Source organism: Myodes glareolus, chromosome 17 (genome assembly GCF_982192425.1).
Source record: "Myodes glareolus chromosome 17, mMyoGla1.1, whole genome shotgun sequence".
Classification (NCBI taxonomy): domain Eukaryota; kingdom Metazoa; phylum Chordata; class Mammalia; order Rodentia; family Cricetidae; genus Myodes; species Myodes glareolus.
This window is the reverse complement of record NC_142042.1, coordinates 19368902-19390564: the sequence shown is the minus strand read 5'-3', so window position 1 is coordinate 19390564 and position 21663 is coordinate 19368902. Positions and strand designations below refer to the sequence as shown.

The window sequence follows — 21663 nt, the reverse complement described above, 5'->3', positions numbered from 1 at the left end:
TTTTCATGTTCTTCCTCCTTCTGCTCCTCATTTGGACCTCGGGGGGCTCAGTCCGATGCTCCAATGTGGGTCTCCAACTGTATCGCCGTCCTTCGACAGATGAAGGATCTATGGTGATAAGCAAAATATACATCAGTATGGTTATGGGCCACGGCCGATTCAGGCACCCTCTCCTCTGTCCAGAGAACAATCTGGGGGATCTCTCCTTGGACATGGGATCCCATATATAATCAAGTCTCCTGTAAACCCTAAAATGACTCCCTTAGTTGAAATATATTCTTCCCTGATCCCATATTCATCCTTCCTCCCCCCCCCCCCCATCCCAGGTCACCGAGCTTTCCCCATTCCTCCCCTACTCCCTTCTCTCTAACCCTCTCCCCTTCCATCAACCCTCCCACCCCCCCACCCCCCATGCACCCGAGGTTACCTGGGACTCTTGTCTATTTCCTACCTCCTGGTGGATTGCTAAATAATCTTCATCAGGTTCATCTTCTTATTTAGCTTCTCTAGGATCACGAATAATAGGCTCAAAGACCTTTAATTATGGTTAGAATCCACTTATGAGTGAATACATACCGTGTTCCTCTTTTTGGGTCTGGCTTACCTCACTCAGTAAAGCGTTTTCTATTTCCATCCATTTGCATGCAAAATTCAAGATGTCATTGTTTTTTACCGCTGAGTAAAACTCTAATGTGTATATGTTCCACACCTTTTTAAACCATTCTTCTATTGAGGGGCACCTAGGCTGTTTCCAGGTTCTGGCTATTACAAATAGTGCTGCTATGAACATAGTAGAACAAATGCTTTTGTAGTATGTTAGGGAATCTTTAGGGTATATTCCCAAGAGTGGAATTGCTGGGTCCTGAGGGAGGTTGACTCCCAGTTTCCTGAGAAACCGCCACACTGATTTCCACAGTGGCTGCACGAGTTTGCATTCCCACCAACAATGGATGAGTGTTCCCCTCACCCCACATCCTCTCCAGCATAGGCTATCGTTGGTGTTTTTGACTTTAGCTATTCTGACAGGTGTAAGATGGTATCTCAAAGTGGTTTTGATTTGCATTTCCCTGATCGCTAAGGATGTTGAGCATGACCTTAAGTGTCTTCTGGCCATTCGAAGTTCATCTGTTGTGGATTCTCTGTTAAGTTCAGTACCCCATTTTTTAATTGGGTTAATTAGAGTTTTAGTGCCTAGTTTCTTGAGTTCTTTGTATATTTTGGAGATCAGACCTTTGTCTGATGAGGGGTTGGTGAAGATCTTCTCCCAGTCAGAAGGCAGCCTTTTTGTCCTACTGACAGTGTCCTTTGCTTTACAGAAGCTTCTCAGTTTCAGTAGATCCCATTTATTCATTGTTTCTCTTATTGTCTGTGCTGCTGGGGTCCTACTTAGGAAGAGGCCTCCTGTGCCTATATCTTGTAGACTACTTCCCACTTTCTCTTCTATCAGGTTCAAAGTGGACGGATTAATGTTGATGTCTTTAATCCATTTGGACTTGATTTTTGTGTATGGTGATAGATATGGATCTACTTTCATTTTTTTACAGGTTGACATCCAGTTATGCCAGCACCATTTGTTAAAGATGCTTTCCTTCTTCCATTGTATACCTTTAGCTCCCTTGTCGAAAATTAGGTGTTCATAAGTTTGTGGGTTAATATCTGGGTCTTCTATTCGATTCCATAGGTCGACTTCTCTGTTCTTATGCCAATACCAAGCTGTTTTCAATACTGTAGCTCTATAATAGAGTTTGAAATCAGGGATGGTAATGCCTCCAGAAGTTCTTTTATTATATAAGATTGTTTTGGCTATCCTGGGTTTTTTGTTTTGCCATATAAACTTGATTATTGTTCTCTCAAGGTCTGTGAAGAAGTTTGATGGGATTTTGATGGGGATTGCATTGAATCTATAGATTGCTTTTGGTAGAATTGCCATTTTTACTATGTTGATTCTCCCAATCCAAGAGCAGGGGAGGTCTTTCCATTTTCTGGTATCCTCCTCAATTTCTTTCTTCAAAGACTTAAAGTTTTTGTCAAATAGGTCTTTCACTTCCTTGGTTAGAGTAACCCCAAGATATTTTATGCTATTTGTGGCTATCATGAAAGGTGATGCTTCTCTGATTTCCCTCTCTGCTTCTTTATCCTTTGTGTATAGGAGGGCAACTGATTTTTTGGAGTTGATCTTGTATCCTGCCACGTTACTAAAGGTGTTTATCAGCTGTAGGAGTTCTTTGGTAGAGTTTTTGGGGTCACTTATGTAAACTATCATATCGTCAGCAAATAACGAAAGTTTAACTTCATCCTTTCCAATTCGAATCCCCTTGATCTCCTTATGTTGTCTTATTGCTATTGCTAGAACTTCAAGCACTATATTGAAGAGGTATGGTGAGAGTGGACAGCCTTGTCGCGTTCCTGATTTTAGTGGAAAGGCTTTGAGTTTCTCTCCATTCAGTTTGATGTTAGCTGTCGGCTTGCTGTATATTGCTTTTATTATATTTAGGTATGATCCTTGTATCCCCAGTCTCTCCAACACCTTTATCATAAATGGGTGTTGAATTTTGCCAAATGCTTTTTCAGCATCTAGTGAGATGATCATATGGTTTTTTTCTTTCAGTTTATTTATATGATGGATTACATTGATAGATTTGCGTATGTTGAACCAGCCCTGCATCTCTGGAATGAAGCCGACTTGATCATAATGGATAATTTTTCTAATGTGCTCTTGGATTCGGTTTGCCAGTATTTTATTGAGAATTTTCGCGTCGATGTTCATGAGTGAGATTGGCCTGTAATTCTCTTTCTTGGTTGTGTCTTTGTGTGGTTTTGGTATTAGGGTAACTGTAGCTTCATAAAAGGAGTTAGGCAATGACTCTTCTGTTTCTATATTGTGGAATACGTTAAGGAGTATAGGTATTAGCTCTTCCTGGAAGTTCTGGTAGAATTCTGCATTGAAACCATCTGGTCCTGGGCTTTTTTTGGTAGGGAGATTTTTGATAACAGCTTCTAATTCTTCGCGACTAACAGGTCTATTTAGATTGTTCACCTGTTCTTGGTTCAACTTTGGTATATGGTACTTATCTAAAAAAATGTCCATTTCTTTTACATTTTCCAACTTTGTGGCATATAAACTTTCATAGTAAGATCTAATGATTGTCTGAATTTCCTCTGTGTCTGTGGTTATGTCCCCCTTTTCATTTCTGATCTTATTAATTTGCATGTTCTCTCTCTGCCGTTTGATTAATTTGGATAGGGGTTTGTCAATCTTGTTGATTTTCTCCAAGAACCAGCTTTTTGATTCATTTATTCTTTGGATTGTTTTCTCTGTTTCTATTTTGTTGATTTCAGCCCTCAGTTTGATTATTTCCAGTCTTCTAGACCTCCTGGGTGAATCAGCTTCTTTTTTTTCTAGATCTTTCAAGTGTGCTGTTAAGTCTCCAATGTGTGCTTTCTCCGCTTTCTTTATTTGGGCACTTAGTGCTATGAACTTTCCTCTTAGCACTGCTTTCATAGTGTCCCATAGGTTTGAGTATGTTGTGTCTTTGTTTTCATTAAATTCAAGGAAGAGTTTAATTCTTTCTTTATTTCTTCCTTGACCCAGGGGTGATTTAGTAGTTGACTGTTCAGTTTCCATGAGTTTGTTGGCTTCCTGGGGGGAGCATTTTTGTTGAATTCTCATTTTAGTCCATGGTGATCTGACAAGACACAGGTAGTTACTAATATTTTTTTGTATCTGTGGAAGTTTGCTTTGTTACCAAGTATGTGGTCAATTTTCGAGAAGGTTCCATGAGCTGCAGAGAAAAAGGTGTATTCTTTCCTATTTGGGTGGAATGTTCTATAGATGTCTGTTAAGTCCATTTGATTCAATACCTCCAATAGATCTCTCAATTCTCTGTTTGGTTTCTGTCTGATTGACCTGTCCATTGGTGAGAGAGGAGTGTTGAAGTCTCCTACTATTAGTGTGTGTGGTTTGATGACCGCCTTGAGTTCTAGAAGAGTTTCTTTTACATATGTGGGTGCCTTTATATTAGGAGCATAGATATTCAGGATTGAGACTTCCTCCTGATGAATTGTTCCAGTTACGAGTATGAAATGTCCATCTCCATTTCTTCTGATTGATTTTAGTTTGAAGTCGATTTTGTTAGATATTAGAATGGCCACGCCCGCTTGTTTCTTAGGTCCATTTGCTTGGAAAACCTTTTCCCAACCCTTTACTCTGAGTAGGTGTCTGTCTTTGTGGTTGAGGTGTGTTTCTTGTAAACAGCAGAATGTTGGATCCTGTTTTCGTATCCAATCTCTAAGTCTGTGCCTCTTTATAGGTGAATTGAGTCCATTGATATTAAGAGATATTAATGACCAGTGGTTGTTGACTCCGGTCATTTTTTTTTTTTTTTAGGTAGTAGAGTGTATGTGTTTTTCTTCTTTGATTTGTGCTTGTGAGTGGTCGCTAGATATTCGAGTTATTGTAGGCCGTGTTGGGAATGTTGGATTCCTTCGGTAGTGATTTTCCTTCTAATATTCTCTGTAAGGCTGGATTAGTAGCTACGTATTGTTTAAATTTGTTTTTATCCTGGAATATTTTGTTTTCTCCATTGATAGTGAACAATAGCTTGGCTGGGTATAGTAGCCTGGGTTTGCATCCATGGTCTCTTAGTTTCTGCAGTACCTCTATCCAGGATCTTCTGGCTTTCATGGTTTCCATAGAGAAATCCGGTGTAAGCCTGATAGGTTTACCTTTATAAGTTACTTGACCTTTTTCCTTTGCAGCTCTTAAAATTTTTTCTTTAATATGTATGTTTTGTGTTTTGATTATTATATGGCGAGGGGATGTTTTTTTCTGATCCAGTCTATTCGGTGTTCTGTATGCTTCTTGAACCTTCATAGGAATATCGTTCTTTAGGTTGGGAAAGTTTTCTTCTATAATTTTGTTGAATATATTTTCTGGGCCTTTGATCTGTAGTTCTTCTCCTTCTTCAATCCCTATTATTCTTAGATTTGGTTTTTTTATTGTGTCCCAGATTTCCTGAATGTTTTGTGAAGAGAATTTGTTGGATTTGCCGTTTTCTTTGACCAGAGCATTTATTTTCTCTATGGTATCTTCAGATTCCGAGATTCGTTCTTCTATCTCTTGTATTCTATTGGTTATGCTTGATTCTGTAGTCTCCGTTCGTTTACCTAGGTTTTCCATATCCAGCCGGTTCTCCGTTTGTGTTTTCTTCATTGCCTCCATTTCAGTTTTCAATTCTTGCACTGTTTCCTTTACTTGTTTGATTGTTTTTTCTTGGTTTCTCAGGGTCTCATTCACGAATTTACTTAGTTCTTCAAACTTTTTGTTATATTTCTCATCAATTTCTATACTCATTTCTTCAAACTTTTTGTTATATTTCTCATCCAATTCTTTAAGGGAGTTATTCATATCCTGTTTAAGGGACTCTATTGCTTTCATAATGGCACTTTTTTCCACTTCTTCTGGGTTAAGGTGTTCAAGCCCTTCTGTTGTAGGGTCCTTGGGATCTGGTGTTTTCATGTTGTTTTTCAGATTGTTGGATGAGGTCTTGCCTTGGCATCTGCCCATCTCTTACTTCAAATGTTCTCTATTGGAACTTCTGTTACCGGGTCAGGTTCCCTTCTTGGGCAGGGACTTCACTGACAGAATGCCCACCTTTCCTCAGGCAGGCTATTGAAGCACAGGCACTCCCTCTTTCCTGGATGCGCTTACAATGCAGGCTCAGCTTGCAAGGCAGCTGAGCTGGGGAAAATTTTATGGCCCCAGGGGGAAGGGAGAAATATAGGAATTCGTACCTGGATGGGAGCCGGGATGGCAGGCGGGAGGGGGTAGCCAGCACTGCAGGGCGACCTGGGCGACTGTGGGTTCGGGGAACGCCAAAGCTCTTCCTCACCAGGACCCTGGATGGGAGCTAGGATGGCAGGCGGGAGGGGGTAGCCAGCACTGCAGGGCGACCTGGGCGTCTATGGGGTCGGGGAACACCCAAGCTCCTCCTCACCGGGACCCTGCCACGGCCCGAAGGAAACTCCGCCTGTGAACTTTTTAAAATTTGTAAAATGTTTTTATGATTTGATGCCACTTACCCAACTGGTTAGGGTGCTTTTCACTTAAGTGGAAAATTAATGACTTCTTTAATTGCCTTGAGATTTTACATTTTTAGGGATAAGAAGGAAAATAGTTGAAAAGAAGGACGTTTTGAAAGCAAAGAAACAGAGAAACAACTGTCTTTATAAGGACAGTGAGTAGAGGACCATCCTGCTGTCCAGATACTTACAGAGTGACTAATGTTTCCACACTAATCTTCATTGGGAGAACTTATTTGAGAAACACATTAGAGAAACATGACATCTAACAGTCTTTCACAAAGAGCTGGTGAGCTGACTAACCCAGCTACCACTCAGGTCCAGAACCAGAGCTATGAATTGGCCCAACCCAACACCTACCCCATCTGTGAACTACTAGAGCATGTGAAAGGTCTGATCCTGCAGATTCAAAGCTGCAAGATCTCATGGCATAGGGCAACAATAGGATATTCAAGAAGAGTTCCATTAAGGGCCTAGTATTGATAGTGTAGCAGAAGCCAGAGACCTCAAACATGACCAATGACTCATAGCAATGAGCATTTGCAAGTAAATATGTATAGACTAAAGGATGTACTATGTGACTCACTGGGCCATACTACAGTTTTCATAATGCAATTTATTGGGGGCAAAGGTGAATTGATACTTATTTTAATTCTAAATAACGTACCTTTTGTTTGATCTAATAATCAAATAAGAAATTTGGAGCTACTTTCAGTTTACATAATCCAGTTAATTTATTCACATAAGCTAATCATTATTTCTTTCTTTTATTAATAGAAAATAAAATAGAGTACTAAAAATAAGTACGGAATTGAAAAACAAACTCAACTAAAAAACTCAAAGAAAAGCCTTGCAATTAGAATCAATCAAGCAGAAGACAAAATATCAGTACTCAAAGATAAAATAAATAATCAAGAAAAAATAGTAAATATAAAAAAAGAAAAACACAAAAAAGGAACATACAGGAAATATAAGACATCATGAGAAAGAAACCAAACTTTTGAATTGTAGGTATAGATAAAGATGAAGAATCCCAAGTCAATACCATAGATTAGATCTTCAATAGTTATAGAAGAAAACTTCTCCAAACTAAAGAAAGATATATATACCCCAAGTTACAGAACACTCCCCCCCCCAAATACCCTAACTAGATATGATCAGAAAAGAAAATCCCATGGCATAGCATACTTAAAACATTAAGTATAGGGAACAAAGAAAGTGTGCTTACTCCTGCAAGAATGGAAACACAAGTCACATATAAATGAAAACCCATCAGAATGACAACTGATTCCTCCAGGGAAACTTCAAAAACTCAGAGCTCTTCAAGTTTAGAGCAATGTGATCCAAATCCTATAAGACCATGTCAACCAGCCCAGATTAATATGCCCAGCAAAACTTTTATGCTATAATTGCAGGGGGAAGTAAGATTTCATGATACAAATAGCTTAAAATTTTTGTGTTCAACAAACCACACTTTAGGGAAAAACAGGAATTAATATTTTGGACTGATGATAGGAATGAATATAGCTGAGAGACTCTTGAAAGGAGTAGGAATCCATAATTAATGAAGCACAAAATACCCCTGAAAAAGCAAACACCACCACTAAAAATCAACATGATGACTACAATTAGCACACATTTCAATAATAACATTAAATATCAACGAACTCAGTTCTCCAATAAAAAACCCCACAGTTTGACTGAATGGATAAAGAAGCAAAATCTACCAATCTGTCATCTACAAGAAACACATCTCAATTTTAAAGATAGGCACTTTAGAGTTAAAGATAGACAAAAGTATTCCAGCCAAATAGGACCAGGAAACAAATAGTCATTCTGATCCAATATCTGACCAAATAGACTTGAAATTAAAACTAATCAGAAGAGATAAAGAGGAACGCTTCATTGTAATCAAGGGAACAGTTTACTAAGAAGACATTACTATTCTAAGCATATAAGTACAAATCTTGGTGCATGGAATATCATAAAAATGTACTAATGGATTTAAATATACAGATGACCATCAACCCATTAATAGTAGGTGATTTCAAACCCTACTTTCTCCAATAAATAGGTCATTTGGACAAAGGGAGGGAGGGAAAAAGAAAGGCAGAGAGAGAGAGAGAGAGAGAGAGCGAGAGAGAGAGATTAATTGACATCATACATCAAATGGACTTAACAGATATCTACAGAATAGTTTGCCCAACCACTAAAGAATACTAATTCTACTCAGTTGTAAATGAAGCTTTTCTAAAATAGAACATACCCTAGAACTCAAAGCAAGTATTTACAAATTCAAAAAATGAAATAAATAAGTCCTTTTATCCTATCTGACCACAATGCAGTACAATTTAAAGTTGACAGCCATAAATTTTTACTAAATACAAAAATTCACAGAGAATTTTTCAACAGCTCATTACCTGAATGGTGAATATGTCAAAGAAGAAATCAGAATTTTTTTAAAAAAAATCCTGGAACGAAATGAAAATGAACATACAACACAGTGAAGCCTCTGGGACACATTGAAAGCAGCCTTTGAAGGAAAATTTATAGCTCTGAGTGCCTATATTAAGTAATAGAAATAAATGACTTAATTATGTAACTAATAATTTTGGAAAAAGAGAAAACCAAATACAAACTCAGTCAGTTGCACAAACGAATAAGAAATGGAATAGAAATCAGTGAAGTAGAAATGAAGAAAATACAACAAATCACCTGATCTAAGAGCTGGTTCTTTGAGATCAATGGAACTGATAGACTTTTGGTCCAAACAACAAAAAAAAATGAAAAAAAGAAAATAAAAGGAAAGAAAGGAAGAAAGGAAGGAAGGAAGAGAGAAAGAAAGAGAAAGAAGAAAAGAGGGTAAAAAAGAACAGGGAAACAACAGACACCAAAGAAATTTAGAACATTATAAGGGAATATTTTAAAATCCTATGCTCTCTTAAGATGGAAAACCATTTAAACAAACTCATTACAAATGAAAAGATTTAAATAATAATAAAAAGACTTCCACTAAAAAAAAAAATCCAGGGATAGATGACTTCACTGCAGAATTCTACCAGTCATTCAAAGAAGTTCTACATTCAATCTGTCATTAATTTCTTAAAAAAAACAGAAATAGAAGGAGCAATCCAGAGGCTCTTGAGCTGGAACTGGCCTGAATTCCACTTCCCTAAAGACTAGCTTTCATCGTATTGGAAGGTGCCATACAAGCTTTCCACAGAGGGAAGTAAAAAAATAGTCCTACCTAGCAATGATGCTTCTGATCCACAACAAAGACCACCATGACACAATAGCCCCTGAGGGTGCAGTAGTGGCACAGATATCTTGGTGGTGACCAACAGGTCTTTTAGTTGGAACTTTCGTTAGTTCTCAATGAGAGACGCCATTCCCAACCCCGGAAACCTAGACAACCACCCAGGGCTAGTGAAGCAGAGCTTATAGAGAAGAACCTACAATCACTACTAAACCGGCATGATCCCCTATTACATTCTAAATAGCTGTGCTCATACCCACATGTGAGTGTTGTCCACCCCTCATCAAGAAATATAACGTTGCCATGGATGGAGACCATTACAGAAAACCATAATCAACCAGAATTCAGAAATGTGGAGCATAGTTCCAATGGATACATCTACAAAACAATTCCCACACCTAAGGTTCAGGGATCATTGCAGAAAAGGGGCAGGGAAGACTGTAAGAACCTGAGGATCAGCAAGTTTGCTGTGAGACTGTGTCTCCTAGTAATGTCAGAAACTACAGCTATAAAGGCTTTGCAACATAACCACCTAAACATTAGCTGAATGAACAAGAACAACAGTAGACATACCAGAGTGGACAGAGGAAAGTCCATAAGGCCTCAACCCTATCCAAAGAACTATAGACAGCTAAGGAATGCAGAGAGCAGGAGAAATAGTCCTCCCCATGGAATAACACACTAATTGGTTATTCAAAACCAAATATTAAAAACCTTTATATATATACATATATATGTATATATGTATGAAACATTATACACACTGAACTGATTGTTTTAAGGACTGATGTGTGTGTATGTATGGGTGTATATATATATATATATATATATATATGTGGATGCAAGAGCAATTGATCAGAAAATGATCATAAACTTTGAAGAGATCAGGGAAGTGTGTGGAAAGTTTTGGCATCAAGAAAATGAGGGAAAAATTAAAGAAATGATAAAATTTAAGTAAATCTAAAAAACATGAAAATTATTCTAAGTAATTTTGTACAGCCAAGGAGCCACTTATTTTACTGAAGAGACAACCAATTGGCTGGGAGAAAAAAAGAGACTCCTAAATGAGCACAGTTCTCAAGATGAACTCTAACTGGCCAGTAAACATATAAATGTTTTGTCTCACTAGACAGAGAAATCAAAAAAATAACAGTCACAAATACATAATCAGAGAAATAACAATTACAAGTACATAATGATTTAATCTCAGCCAGTCAGGGTGGCTAAGGAAATCATCTCAGATGCTGCTGAGTCTTTGCACAAAAGGGAACCGTGGGAATGCAAAGTCATTCAGAAGTTGGAAGTTGGTATGGAAGTTTCCTAAAGTCCAGAAATAGATCCCAATATATGTTCAAAGGACTCAAGGTGAGCACATCTCAGGGAGACTGAGACTTCACTGTCCTAAGTATGGACCCATTCTAGCTGTCCACAGAGGCATGTATGAGGAAAATGTGGCATGTACCCACAGTGGATTGTTTTCAGCCATAAGATTATAGTTATGTAATTTCCAGGAAACTGACTGAAATACTACTGGAAGTAAGTATAGTAAGTAAATGAAGCTAGTTTCAAGAAATACGTGTTAATGGGTTGCTGACCTGTCTGTAGTTCCAGAGCTTAGAAGGCAGACAGAAGGGATCCTTAGAGCAAGTTGGCAAGACAGACTAATTACAGTGACAAGCTCTGGGCTTGGGTAAGAGACCCCGAAGTAGAGAACAGGTGGAGAATGACTGAGAACGGCTTTGATATCCACCTTGAACCTCCACATGCCCATACATGTGTACACAGCACACATGCACAACACACAAGGGAACAGACATGCAAAACGTGTATTAAAAGCTCAGAAGGCACCACTTCCGTATAAATAAAGAAGGAAATATCTATACCATGTCCCTGTGTCAGAAAAGGTAATTTTGTTAAAATGAAACATATCTGACAAATGCAGAGCAACTGAGCCCCTACAGGATCTTTTTCAGATTGACAGGTGTGTACATATAGAGAGGAATGGGTTTGGATAAAAAGCAATCAGGGATGCTTTTCGCAGATGTAATGTGTACCTTGAATATGACATGTAAATTTAATGTGTGAAATAATATGTTTAACTATATTTACATTATTAACATTGATTTGTAAATTTAAAATTAGATAACCGAAATTTTTATAAGTCTTTGAATCTTCAGCTACATTTATGAAAGGACTTCTCAGAGAAAGTCATTCATTCAGTTGAATGCATGAAAATCCATAGAAATTATAGGTTAGCATAAATTATAGTATAATTTGACATAGAAAATTCTTAAGAAAACCTGCTTTCCCCACTGACTTAACAGTCATTCTCTTCATGATGCTAAGCGTAACCTGTGGTGATGCACTTTAAGGTGAAATCCTCGGAAAGACGGTCATGTTTCTGAGAATGCTGGTGACATCGGTACTGTTCTCACAGGGCTGTCTGCTCAGGGTACTGTGTGCCTCTTCATAACCGGTACTTTAGAATAGTCATGCCAGATCTAATCTAATTTCCACTAATTAAACAGTCTCTGCTGGAAAAAAATTATCACAGTTATACTTTTCTGAAAAGATGCGTCTATGACGGCTGTGGCGTGTTTGGGTTTTAGAAATCCAGGCAAGCTGGAACAGTTCTGAGAACTTTCTGCTGCCTCTGCTTTAGCTCGTGCATATTTTTCTTTACCTCTGATAAGAAAACTCAGATGCATCTCAGATTTCTTTAAAGAATATTTTTATAGCTGAATTTCTTTTTGAAGAATTACAGAAAGATTAAATTAAAATAAATTTAGTCACAATATACAGACACAATTCACAGAAGACTTTTCTGCATTTCATGGCATTATTCTTCATTGTAATGTTGTCTTTATGCTTTATTAGTTTTTGAAGCAGATTTCAAGAAATGGCATAATAAAGATCGCAATTTCCTATACTTCCTATCTCTCCTTCCTTATTTATTAAGACAAATATTATAAATACCATCGCTGAGCTATCTCAATTGTTCTCTGGACTTCAGAGTTAATTTCAGCTATTGGAGGCTAAGAAAAAAGTTAATCATTTATCTTTGGAAAATAGCCTTTTATTAACCATGGGTAGAACATTGGTTGTATGGATTCCTTTAATCACATCACTGAAAACATTTACAAATCTTCTCATGTGGGAGCATAGTTTTGCTAAGGCTTTGTGCATTACTGGAATGAAAGCTATAGTCACTACTGAAGTGGAATCAACCAGAATAAAAGTTTCGCTCACGAACCCTTTATAGTGGTTAAAATGTAACCGGTGGACTGTTAAATCAGAAGTTGTATTTGATACGCATCTAGGTCAGAGTTGATGGAAAGCCTTGTCATGATGACAAATTGGACAAATTGTTTTTATCAGTTTTAGTCATCTTTGATCAAAGTGAAAGAAAAAGAGAGACAACTCCTGAATTTTATATAAATGACTTAAAAGCTTTTGTCATCTCTTAAATTATATTGCACAGAACCATAGAGTCCTCGAGGCAGGCAGGATCCAGTTTCCCCTTACTGTCAGAAATGTAAGAGTGCAAACGTAAGAGTAAGGTACAAACTGTCACTAACTTTTGACAGAGAGAGCCAGTACTGAAACCTAGGTTTGTTAATATTTAGTCTCATGGCTTTTAGACTTTCTGAGGGGAATTTTATAAAGTGCATATGTATATAATCATGATACGTAACATGATATGTAATTGTGTGTGTGTATATATATATATATATGTTATATAGTTTTTTCTTTCATCACAAACAGGTATATTACATTAGACATATACAGTAAAACAATATATAACCATTCTTATTTTATATTCTAAGGAAATATGGTTCAATAATTATGTTCAAGGAACAATTAGCAAGAACTCGTTAAATATTATATATTAGCTCATTCTATAATTTCTCTAATCAACACACATTAGAGAATGGGTATTGATTCCATAATTATCTCAATTGGGAAACATTGTAGGTAAAGTTTTTGTTTATATCCTTTTATTTTATAAGACTTCACAGCACAAATCACTGAATTAAAAGGCAAGAGATTCAAAGGTCAAGGTTATGTTATATTCCTTCTATTTCAGTGTGCACAATTCCCTTCCCTCCTTCCCTCTCTCTTTCTATCCTTCTTTCTTTTGCTTTCCCCTTTTCACCTTTTGCTCCTTAGCACTTTGTATAATTGTTGCGATCTGGATAAGCTATATTGAGAGATGATGAATGCAAGCTTTATTACCAATGCATTTGGTTCTGATTCTATTGGTTGAAAATTTTAAGTGCTCACTGTAGGAACATTAGAACAGAAAGAAGAAAATCATTATTTAAATCTCTAATAGTGAAATTTATTATCACATATATTTGGCAGAGGCAATTTAACAGCAAATTGAGAAAATTCAGATCAGAAAAAGTGGTAAATAGTCCATTAGTAAAAATGGAATTCCTGATGTGTAGGAAATTATTCAAATTATAGAGCTACTTTGTTTAATATAATTTTAAGCAATTAAAATTTTAATTTTATAAACACAAATAGGCCCTAGAATATATATTTATAGCTCATCTTTTGCTGATAACTTCTAAAAGAAGAAATTTATTAGGTAATTATTTAATATCTTAGGGTGACTATGAGAGACATTACGTCAGAAATAATGGCGAACAGTTAATTCACTATGAGCTAACCAACTGAGTAGATATTTTAAAATTAGATTTATTGAGACTTCTGTAAATGTGTTTCGATCATCTTCATCCCGTACACCAGTTCTCCTCCGATTGTTCCCTCCCGCCCCTGTCCTACCCATCCGACTTTGTGTTAAACCCTTCAAGTCCAATTTGTGCTGTGCGAGTGTTTGTGGATGTGTGGTTTTCTGTTGGACAGTGGTCACCTTACCAGAGCTTCTACTCTTTCAGGGAACTCTCTGTCTCTCCTCACAGAACCTAACAATCGCCAAGAGCTCCTCACCTAGCGGTGGTAGTGTGGGCACAACTATCCTGCTCATGCTGGGATTTGCCATGGATTGGGCCTGCACAGTTTTTGCACGTGCTGTACATGTTAAATGCACATGCGCTGCTGCCCTGCTTTGTGGACGACAGTTTCTGTGTAGTCATCCACCAGCCCATATGTAATGACTCTTACACTCATTCTGTTCCCTCTTCACAATGCCCCTTGAGCCTGGAAAGTGTGCGTGTGGTAAATATGTTTGTTTTAGGACTGAGATTTCTGCAGTCGATTTTTCTTCCCACCTTGGCCAGGTGTAGGTCACCATGTTAATACCATGTACTGCAAATAGAAGCTTACCTGATGAGGCTTGAGAGATGTATTGGTGAAATGTTAAAACATTAGGATTTAGTTTAATATTGTGTTCCTTTAGCAAAACAGTAGCAATGGGTTTCCCCTATATGCTCTGAGCCAGATATGGGGCCAGGTATATGTTTCCCCTTGTTTAATGGGACTTAAGTCCAACCAGGAACTGGCTGGTTACTCTCTGATGTTTATGTTATTATTGCACCTGTGTGCATGTCTTCCCAGGCTAGCCATGATTGTACCTCACATGTTTCATAGCTGGGTGTGATTGGTGATTTCTTGTCTCTTCTGGTAGCTTGAATAGGATTTCTCAGCACTATGGAAAGTAGCCACCAAGGATGAAGCTTCCAGGTCCATACCAGCATTTCTCCAAGTTCTATAACTTGAGCATGTGGTATCTTCAGAAGCAGAGTCTTATAGTCACATTCAGGAGGGAAACCAAGAGCAATCGCAATATGCTATTATGTTTGGCAGCCTACAGCTTCAAAAGAAGTAGCCCATTCTTTTTATTAGCCTTGGATCTCTTGTAGGGGCATTGCTCCCCCTTATAGGGAAATTTCACTTTAGCTCATTTAAAACACACACACACACACACACACACACACACATACACACACAGGTTTCTACAGGAGTAGATTTCTATGTTTTGAAAGTTGTTTAGTGCGCTCTCTCTACTCTCTTTATATTTCCTCTTTTACTATGACTTCCACTCCCTTTCCCATTTAGCTGCCCCCTGACCCATTATTCTCTTTTAACCCTTTATACCAGTGCATTAAATTGCTCCTCTCTTGAAAGATCCTCTCCATGGCTCTATTGGATATTTCAAATTAAATACACATATCTGAAGATTCAAAGTTAACCTCTACAAATGAGAGAATACATGTATGATTTGTGTATTTGGGTCTGGGTTACCTTACTCAGAATAGTTGTTTCCAACTTCATCCATTTACCTGAAAAGCACATTTTTCTTAATAGCTGAATAATATTTCATTGTGTAAATATGCTGGTTTTATTGTTTGTTCAGGGTTTAGATATTAAGACAAAATAGATGATTCGTATGCTGTAACGGCTGTTATTAAGGTGGCTACTAGTGTGATTAAGAGGGCTCAGGTGTTGGTGTAGCAGGTGTTGGCGGCTTCAATAATTAGGTCTTTTGAGTAGAAGCCTGTAAGGAATGGTGTTCCAGTTAAGGCTTGACTGCCGATAGTTAAGCAGGTAGATGTCTAGTCTGTTTCCGTTTCCTGACTATAGTGAATAGAGCAGCAATGAGCATGGATAAGCAGGTATCTCTAGAGTAAGATACAGAGTTCTTTGGGTAGATATCCAAGAGGTGGATCCCTGGATATAAATGATATATGTAGTTTTTGCTTTTTTAAAGAGCCCCTATAATGACTTCTGTAGTGGATACACCAGTGCTGAATAAATGTTCTTGCATCACATTCATGCCAACATTTGTTCACATTTGATTTTTTTTTTACCTTAACCACTCTAATTGGGCAAGAAAAAAATCTCAAAGAAGCTTCAATTTTCATTCCCCCCAACATCTAAGGTTGTTGGATTGTTTTAAAGTATTTTTGTCATTTGTATTTCATCTTTTGAAAAGTCTGCTTGATTCTATGGCCCCTTTTTAATTGTGTAGTTTGTTTTCTTGATGTTAAGATTTTGAGTTCACATATATAACACGCACACATATTTTAAATTACAACTCTCTGTCAGATATATATCTGATAGAGATATTTTTCCCCCAGAATGTTGGCTGCCTATTTTCTTGAGTGGTAGTATTCTTTGTTATATAGAAACTTTAGTTTTACAAAGTCCCATTTACAATTTGTTGGCCCGGATGCTTGTGTTATCTGTGATCTTTTCAGAAATTAATTTTTTATCAATGAGTTTAAGTGTATTTCTATTATATTAGGGTATCAGGTCTTACGTTGAAATTCTTACTTCACTTGGAGTTGAGTTTTATGCAGGGTGAGAAATGAAGCTTGAGTTTCACTATTCTCCGTTGTACTGTCCAGTTTGACGAAGTCAGAACTACAGTTGCAAGAGACACATCTTCAGCAAGTTTGAAAGCATAGGATACATGTTTGTAGGGTGGTAGAGTTGCTGCTGTGCTGTATAGTCTCCCTCTCTGGAAAGGGTTTGTCCTTATGTTGTGGAGATGGGTGTACTTGGTGGCTAAGTCTGGTGTCTGCCTACATAAAGGACAGGGTTCATGTAGCAGGGATGGGTGGAACAGAGTTGTGGTGGTTTTAAGTTTGCTGCATTGGGATGAGGGCATGTAAGGACTCTTAACAGTGGTGATTAGGCTTAGAGGACTGAGGTGGGGTTCCCTACCTAAGGGGATATGGGGGAATGTGCACAGATAGGCAGATGGGACAGGCATACCTAAGATGGGTTTTGGGGGCTGGTGGAATTGGTGGTGTGGGTCTAGTGCCCTTACCCACAGAGTTAAGATCCTTTGGTAATGGGATATGGGTATATTGTGGTATGTCAAGAGATCAGTTTTACTTTTCTTAATCAAATATTAGGCACTTAAGCATTTATTCTCAAATAATAAAAGGTATTTGACCAAAGGCACTAATGAAAAAGGTTATGATTGTATAATATTCTGTACATTTGGCTGCAAAGCACTAGCTGTTCTATACAGAAGAAGGAAAGAAACAATTTTTTTTCATTGGCATTACAATTCTTTCTCTCATTCCCTGGGAGAACCATATCTGGTCATGTAAAATGGATAGTTCCAGGAAAGTACACTGTTTTCTTACAGCATGGAATCTGCATAGGGAACCTATGATAGAATTTGTCATTTTTCCTTCAATTTTATTCTGTTTGGGAGCATAATTAAATTATCCTTTGTGCCAGTTTTCTTTAGACTGTGTTTAAATGAGACCTTTAAGTTTCAGCCAATACAGAGGATTATTGCTTTATATTCCTGGGTAGAAATTGACAGTGAAAAAAGTCAATAAACTTATGTAGGCTGTTGCTAGTACAAGTTAGCTACAAGGTGAAGGTTAATCGGTTTCCTCTAAATAAGAGCATCTTATCACATGTGAAGAGTTATTCTTGGATTACCAGTGTAAAGTACATCAGTACTGGTCTTATCTTTATTTGCCAAGATCTGCCTGTACAATGTATTTAGTACTTAGGTTTTTCTTCAGTGTTTAAAACAGAATGGTGAATTAGTCAGCACAGATTGAGATTATTTTTCTGTCATTGTTCCTAACATTAGAAGGAAAAGAACAACTGTAGGGCCCTTGGCTTTCACTGCCGTGCTGTTCAGCACCAGTGTTGCTTCTGCAAGTCCCATTGCACTGAAAAACCAGCAACGGTAATAACAAAGGGAATTTATCTCGTGGAGGTATTCCAGGGATGTTCTGTGCTTGATTGATCTATTTAATTTTATTAAAGTGGTAGATATTAATGGCTTCAATACTTTAAAAATTGCTCATTTTCTCTATAGGCTGCATTTCCTATGGGAACCCCACTTATCACTCCAGAATTATTACATGCCGCCTCCTACAAACATTTGACAGATCTTGCCAAATAGAACTGTGTTTTCCTCATTCCCCTAATTCATTCATCTCCCTTTAGGATTTTGTTTAGAGAATAGTCACTTTACAGTTGCTGAGATTAAAGGAAATTTAATAGTATCACAACTAAGATAGATGAGAATGGACAATACAGTTAGCGAAATGGAATAATGCATACAGAGAAAGCCTAATGAGCTGGCCAAGAGTGCAGAGTTCGGGATGCAGAAGTGAATCTTAGCTTTGCCACACAAGGGTCATGTGACCATTGACCGGTTATTGCTCAATATCTTGTAATTCAGTTTTCTCATTTGTATGATGGAATAATATTAATATTATTAGGTATGTTATAGGGTTAATTGCAAATAAGGTTTGTTTTAAGTTTTACATATAAATATACAAATACATTTATATATTTATGAATCTATATACATACACACATTTATAAAATGAAAATCTTTGATTGTCTTTTTATCAAAATGAATAATGAAAACAACATTCCAAGCATCAAAATTCATCAGTGATATTTTGTATCACTTAAAATGACAGTACTGATTTCTTTACTATATATTATCAATTTAAATAGCTCTTCCTTTATTAAAAAGAGCTATAGTAATATTTTGAAGACTAATTTTGCTTTATTGTAGGAAATAAAAATATTGTGAGACACTTTTTTCTGTGATTGATTTTCTAGGTGACATTTTAGAGCCATTGTGTGTTATCACCTTTACAGTATTAGAAAGTGGGTTCCTTGAAAGTGAATATTGTACCTCTTAATTATTTCTGTAAATAGTATAAGGTAAATAAGTGTGCATTTGCCTTTATTTTGTCTTATCTTCTTTTACTTCATTTCTCAATAAATTCATTAGTTGGAGTGATATTCCCCAAGGATCCTGTTTACTTAATTTTATGTGTTTTAATTATTCTCAATAACCTCTTAATATTCTCTGTTAAAACTATATGTCCTTGTTTTTAGTTTTGAGTTCATCTGTTGAAATATGGTAGACAAAACGGACTGATGAGAGTTCAGTTTTCTAGTGAGCAGAGAATTTTCTTCAGAAAAGCGTTTGTGCTACTTTGACTGTTATCTAGCAGGTACCGCAGTGGTTTGTGTCCAGCACCATTGTGTGGGACACACGGAAAGAGTCCAAAATGTGGAGACAGACAGCAGCAAGGGCTGCATTTGGAGCTGCTTCCTCCTCTTCTCTTCTTCCTCTCCTCCTCCTTTCTCCTTTTTCCCCCTTTTAATCTCTCTCCTCCATGGAGCTCTGGTACTTTAATGTGATTTGAGGTTAAAAGATATGCCCCATTTATTGAAGCATGATTAATAAAAACTCAGAGACCGATATTGGGGTTCAACCTGGAGACCAGAGAAGCAAAGCAGTCAGCCTCTGGCTCTTACTTTGACTTAAGTCCGAAAACGCAGATCCTGCTTTCAGAAACCCTCAGAATGAGACTGAGACTGAGAACTGTCTCCTTCCAGTGTATGATCCTCTCTCATTCTGGGATTCAGGGCGTGCACCACTACTGTCTGGTTTCTGTGGCAACCTAGTGTGGCTACTGGGATTAAAGATGTGTGTCATTGCTGCCTGACCTGTAAGACTGGCCAATGTGACTGTTTTACTTTTCTGATCCTCAGGCAAGCTTTATTTATTAAAATTTATATGAAATGCCACTAAAATATATTCTGGGTGAAAGGTAGGAAAAACATTGGGTTCCTTACTAACTGAAGTCAGTACTTTGATGCTTTATTTTTGTAAGAAAGATATAAAAGCCACTTTTCCTTTAGGGTGGAAATTGTATCTATTCAACTGTAATTTTAAGTGAAAGAGTGAACAATGCAGTCCAAGAGGAAGCTAAGGAATCAGGAAGATGTAGGATGGTATCCAGCATCCCAGTTTGCATCCCATCCCTTAAGTGATGCATTATCATCATCGTCAGCCACATGCCTTTGTGGTGTGCTTGCTGTGAGTGGATTTCTAACAGGATGCTGCGTTTGCTAGGGATGTGTTGCCAAATATTGGTTTGTTCTGAGGAAGAGGAGTGGTGAGCATGAGGAAACTGGCCCATAGGCATGAAGAAGGGGAAGCACGAGGAGAAATTTCAGATTACATTTACAGTACTGGAGGAAAAGTCCTGTACTCAAGAGCTCATAAAATAGGATTGGGTGCCAAATGTACTTCAAACTCAAAGTGACACAGAGTCAGTCAAAGTACGAGAACAAGGACAGACCAAACTCGATGGATTGGGGGGGGAAGGAGAAGGCACTTTAGGCCTCTAGAACTACCAAAGAACATAAAGTACACAAAGAACTGCAGGCAGCTGAGGGAAGCTAAGAGTGGCAGAAGAGGTGTTCCCCAGAGAAGAGCACACCAATTGGCTGTCCAATGCCGGATGTCAGCCCTGAAAACATACATACAGGTAACATTATACAGACTAAGAAGGGTATATTTTTACATTAGGCAGTCATGTTGGGATATCTTTCCCATCCGTGTGAGTATATCTGTTGGTGTTCTTGGTCCTCTCATGTTTGTGCAGCCCTGCTGGTGAGACTTTTTGGGTGTGGCTTTTGACATTCCTATGAAGACAGTCTTACAGCAAACTCATGGATCCTCTGGTTCTTACAATCTCTGCCCCTTCTTCTACAGTGACCATTGAGTCCTAGGTGCAGGAGCCATATTATAGATGTATCTTTAGGGACTGGGATCCCCGAGAACTGAAAGGTCAGTCCCTATTGATGACACCCACATTTCAGACACAGGGCCTAGAGTCCACTGAGCTACAACTGATTTGAAATCCTCCACACTCAAGACAAACATATTATTTTAATTCTTTTGTCAACTACATAAATTTAAATAATTATCCACTGAAATATGGATTTGTCACGCTTGATTTTCAATGTCAGAATTCTAGTGTGAAATGTATGGTTTAATTATTTTTGCATATTGTGACATGTGAATGACAGTTAGAAATTGATTCGCTTTCTCCAATGTGTTAAATGATAAAATAATACTATAAATAATTTCAGTTTACTTTGTTGCTTTTGGATCAGTGAGATTGGACAGGCATTTGTCTTAAGAATTGTGCTTGTCATGGAGTGCTTTTATCTTTCAAGTCCTAAGTTCCTGATGTCATGTGAACATTTTTATTTATAAAATGACTTTTAAATGCTGCAGTGCATCTTACAATGGTAATGCAGCTATTTCAGTGTCATGGTTAGAAATGGCGTCAGCTGCAGTTTTCTTGTCAAATCAAATAAGTGCGTGATTGAAAACACACTCCTTTCAGCCATGGAAATCAGTATTGTGTTTTCCAAAACAGAGCGGAGGAAACTATGTCTAAGAGGAAATTAAAAGTGAGTTTGAAATAAAAATATAGAGCAGAGAGGCACACAAATATCTGTGACTGTGTGTAAGATTTATGGTAATGACACAGCTTCGGCAGTACACCAATCGGAGATCTTCCGTGGTGTTTCTGAGAACTGCCCCACTTTAGTAC

The 21663-nt window shown here is 37.6% G+C and overlaps 1 protein-coding gene across 1 annotated transcript in view; it reads left to right on the top strand.

Annotated features, from left to right (window-relative positions):
* The window catches only part of Stpg2 (sperm tail PG-rich repeat containing 2), a 427622-nt gene that overhangs the window by 189046 nt on the left and 216913 nt on the right, over positions 1-21663 (top strand). The window lies entirely within an intron of this gene.